The 4,954-nt window shown below is 39.8% G+C and overlaps 1 non-coding gene across 1 annotated transcript; it reads right to left on the bottom strand.

Moving 5' to 3' along the window:
• Positions 1-2,669: 2,669 nt before the first annotated feature.
• On the bottom strand, positions 2,670-2,776 carry LOC141650832 (small nucleolar RNA R71). The gene has a single exon (XR_012546844.1). It is a non-coding gene; the product is annotated as a small nucleolar RNA R71 (small nucleolar RNA).
• Positions 2,777-4,954: the final 2,178 nt, after the last annotated feature.

The raw sequence follows: 4,954 nt of genomic DNA, 5'->3' as shown, positions 1-4,954 counted from the left end.
ACTACAAAATTACTTCTTTCTATCTTACATATATTTTCACCTATACCTATTGAGTGATTTGAGCGACCCGCGAGAGTCCAATTTGATAAGTCTCTATAGTCAAAGGTGCAGCAGTTTTTGACGACTTTATAATTCGTTTGCATGATTCACATTACTAATTGATTGTTGGTTGTGCATTAAATTGGCTTAGGCTTTACTTGTTGCATTTCGCTCTGAGATTGAACTCGTTCCATTAGGTCATTAGATCGAGTCTAGTTCTTGCTTGGGGACAAGCAAGGGTTTGGTTTGGGGAAGTTTGATGCGTGTCTTTTATATGATGTTTTACATCCCATTTTACACGCATTTCAGAGCTCATTCTTGTAGTTTATGCTACATTTCTCCCTATTTCCGTCTACTTTCGTATTTTGTACATTATTGCAGAAATGTGAAGAATTCAACGGGAAATCAAGCCAAATCCGTCCCCGAGTAATCTGCATTGCAAATGACGTAAAGGAATCACTTAAGGAACGAGCTTGGTGCGCAATTCAAGGCCCAAAAGACAAGTCCACGTGTTTTGAGAAGTCAAATAGCAGCTCAGCCAGTCGATCGACCAATGCTCGGGTTCCAGAAGCCACTGTTTGCTGAGAAGCAGTCGATCGACCAGCACTATCAATCGATCGACCAGATTTCTATTCCAGACGTGAATTGAAAGACCGTGAATCTTGAAGCCCGTGAAGTTTAGGTTTAGGAAATAAGATGTTGCGTTGATTGCTATATAACGTAACATAAAACCATCAGTTTAGCATTCAAGTTTTGATCAAGTTTTTATCCAAGTTTTCACCACAATACAGTGCCTTGAGTTTTAGTTTATTTCGAGTAACTAGGGTTTGGGTTATCGATTTTAGCATTGGAATTCTACCATTGTTCTTAATCTTTCCTCTTGAATCTCGGTATTCTTTCTGCCCTAGTTTCAACTTATTGCTTTACTTTCATTATTAGTATAGAATTGATAGCTAGTGTCCCAAAAGCCAATTATCATATCATCATTGTTGTTATTTACTCTAAGCATGAATTCATTAATTGTTATTAGTATTATTATTGTTATTACTTTCATCATGAGTAGCTAATTTTTTAGTGCTAGGATGTAGGCGATTTATGGCATAGGCGGCATTAGATTAGGGAGAACTGTCTCGCGTGTTGGTCGATCGACTGACCTTTTCAGTCGATCGACTGGCCTCGTAGGGTTCATATTCGTTTTAATTGAATTTAATCTTGTATTTAACGAATCGAATGCATGCGACCAGTTAGATACCTATTTCGTGACTGACCCATTAGATCGAAAGATAGGGAAAGTTATTTGACCATCAATTAAATCGACTAAACTGTGCTGAGATCGAAAGATAGGTATATTTTAGACCGTTAGTCGCTTTTCAGGACGAAAGTTAGTATTAGTGACATTAGGGACCTATAGCGAGATCGAGAGATGTTATTTGTTAAGAGTGGACCGAGAGGACCTCTTTGTTTCCCGCCTTACCTGAGTTTGATTCAGACCGACTTAGTTTGCTGCCGCCGAAGCTATAATGACCCGACCATCCTAGTACCCTTCTTTTATCTGTTTAAATCATTTATTTAGTTTACTGTTTTTATTTACTATTAGCTGTAGACCAATTCAAACCAACCCCCACATTTGTTACCTTAGACTAAACATAGAGCAACTAGAATTTACAACTGCCTCCTTGTGGTTCGACCCTGTTACCACTAGCCTAGGTTAGTCTTAATAGGAGATTATAAATTTTATCTTTGGTACTCACAACGACGGGTATCACAACCCCAAGCACAACCATAATTATATTGAATAATTTGAATAACCACCGTCCCATGGATCGACCTCGACTTACCACTAACTAGTTGTATGTTGAGTATTATAAATGTGTTTGATTGGATGTGACCCGACGACATCACATCTCGACCAAAAATGGCGCCGTTGCCGGGGACGGTGTTAACTTGATTTATATTTTCTTACATTGTTATTAGTTGTGTCTTTCTTTGCCTTTGGGAAGTAAAACTCCTCAAGGTTTGTTCTAATTGTTTTCGAGTTGTTTGATATTTTGCATGTCTAGAAGGTCACAAGGTGACTTGTTACCCTTTGATCACAAAATTGAAAGAACTTTGATAACCAATAGAAGACTTGCTAGGAGAACTTTGAGAGGTATTGGTGAGGTTGTAGATATTAAACCAAATACTATTGAGTTCATCAACCCTTTTTGCAAGAGAAGGTGAGGAGAACCCAACACAAAATCCAACACAAAATCAACCCACAATGCCTAAGTTTTCATCACATTCCGTACCCACCGAGGAGAACCTACCCAATGGTACTCCCACACCACAACATCTAACCTGAAATTTTATTGCCAAATCCGCATTTATCCAATTAGTCGAAAGAAGCCAATTTGGGGGGATGCCTAGTGAAGACCCTCACTCTCATATGGAGACCTTTTGTGACTATTGTGATGCGATTTCTCAAACCGGTGTAACTCAAGACCAAATTCGATGGGTCTTATTTCCTTTTTCTCATTGGCACCGCAAAACATTGGTTGAAAGGCCTTGATAAGGCTACTCTCGGAATTGATTCTTGGAATAAGTTGGCTCTAGCTTTCTACAAAAAGTTCTATCCACCGGAAAAGACTAACATGCTAAGAGCTCAAATTACGGGCTTTAAGCAAAGGGATGAAGAATCTTTGTATGAAGCTTGGGCGCGATTCAAAGGAATTTGTCGCTCATGTCCTCACCATGGACTTAGCGAGTGGTTCTTGGTACAACAATTTTGGAACGGTCTTTATGATGATTCAAGGAACATTCTCAACATGGGATCAAATGGAATGTTCACCGAAGTTGATGACAATCAAACTTATAATATAATTGTGGAAATGGAGGTCCATAACTCACAATATAGTAGACCCCGCAAGGCTACTAGAGGAGGAAAGCATGAAGTGGACTCCATTACTCAATTGGGTGCTCAACTTAGTGCTCACATTGATACCATCAATTTGAAATTTGAAAAAGCTATGGCTAGGCTTGAAGAAGCCTCAAAATCACCAAAGCATCATGTTAATGCCATGACGGCATCTTCATCAATCCCAAGTGGGATATGTGAGAATTGTGGAACTTTGGGACATGACCAAAGTGAATGTAGAGGAACAAATGAACAAGTGAATGCTTTCCAAGCATACAAGAGTGGTACCCCCTATTCCAACTATTACAATGAAAACACCAAATTCCATCCAAATCTCTCATACAAAAGCCAAAATGTTCAAAACCCTCAACCAACATACACCCCACCTCCCATGAGAAACCAAAATCAAAAACCCTTTTACAACCAAAACCAAGGTTACCAAAATCAAACTCCATACAATCAACAAAATGACCAAGGTTTTGATGTTCAAAAAGCGGTCCTCCAAATGCAAAAGAATCAACAAGAATTTTTCACTCAAATGCAAAAGGATAGTCAAGCAAAGGAAATCACCATCAACAACATCCTAGCTCACACCAAAATGTTGGAAACCCAATTGACTCAACTAGCATCTTCAAGCTCACAAAGACAAAAGGGGCAATTACCACCTCAAAGTAATCCCCCAAGACATGAAACGGTTAGTGCCATTTACTTGAGGAGTGGTACAAGGTATGAAGCACCGAAGAAGCAAGTTGAGGATGAAGTTGTGGAAGCTAGTGACAAAGAAGAAATTGTGCAAAACTCCAAGGATGGGGAACCATCAAAAGAAGAAATTTCAATGAAAAATGAAGACAAGGTCAAGGAGAAGGAGCCCATTGTGATTAGACTTCCTTTTCCGAGTCGTCAAGCCAAGCCCAAATTTGATGACCAACTTGGAAAATTTATGGAAATTGTGAAGAATTTGGAAGTCTCAATTCCTTTCACGGAATTAATCAATCACGTGCCGGCCTATGCAAAATACATGAAAGACATCCTCACAAAGAAGAAGTCGATCCGGAAGCTTGAGACTATCGCCTTCACTAAGGTGAGTAGTGCAATACTTCAAGGGAGTTCACCTCTAAAACTCAAAGATCCGGGAAGCTTCTCAATACCGTGTACCATTGGCGACACCACGATCAACAAAGCCTTATGTGATCTAGGGGCTAGTATGAGTGTTATGCCGTACTCGGTGAGTAAAAGGTTGGGGATGGGAGAGCTTAAATGCACCAATATCACACTTCAAATGGCCGATAGATCGACGAAGACACCATTAGGGATATGGGAAGATGTTCCCATAAGAATTGGGAAATTTTTCATCCCGGTGGACTTTGTCATTGTTGATATGGAAGAAGACTCCAACATTCCAATCATTCTAGGAAGACCTTTCTTACACACCGCGGGTGCGGTGATTGATGTGAAGCATGGAGAGCTCACTCTAGAAGTGGGAGATGAGAGCATAACTTTCAATCTTGACAAGACCATGAGAGCTCCCCGTTTGCATGAACCATGTTTTATGATTGATCATTATAGCCGGAAGGATGATAGGAAGAAGTCGGAATTCCAATGGAAGAAGAAAATTGAAGATGCTCCATTCAAAGAGCAAGTGAATAGTAACAAAGAGAGCTTGAAAAGCTCACCAAAGTCAAGCAATGAAGAGGATGGCCTCATTGGCCAAGACAAGAAAGTGGGAGAGTTGTCTCTGTCAACTCAAGAGATCTTTAGTGATCAAGTAGATGAAGTTTGTGGTCTTTGGGACGATGAGTTTGAAGGGATTTTCAATCCCTATATTGGTAATGCTATCGATCCAGAGCGACAACAAGGGCAAAGATCTATTGAAGATCTTTATCATGATAATGAACAAGCTTTTGATTACTTCTTCAAGGTGTTGAGCAACATCAACAACACCTTGGACATGCCCCCATGACATCTCACTAAGGATGAGAGTTTGGTGGAGTCCTCCCTAAACCACCATTTGTAAATACTTCT

This window comes from Silene latifolia, chromosome 3 (genome assembly GCF_048544455.1).
Source record: "Silene latifolia isolate original U9 population chromosome 3, ASM4854445v1, whole genome shotgun sequence".
NCBI classification, from domain to species: Eukaryota; Viridiplantae; Streptophyta; class Magnoliopsida; order Caryophyllales; family Caryophyllaceae; genus Silene; species Silene latifolia.
This window is presented reverse-complemented; position numbering and strand designations above follow the sequence as displayed.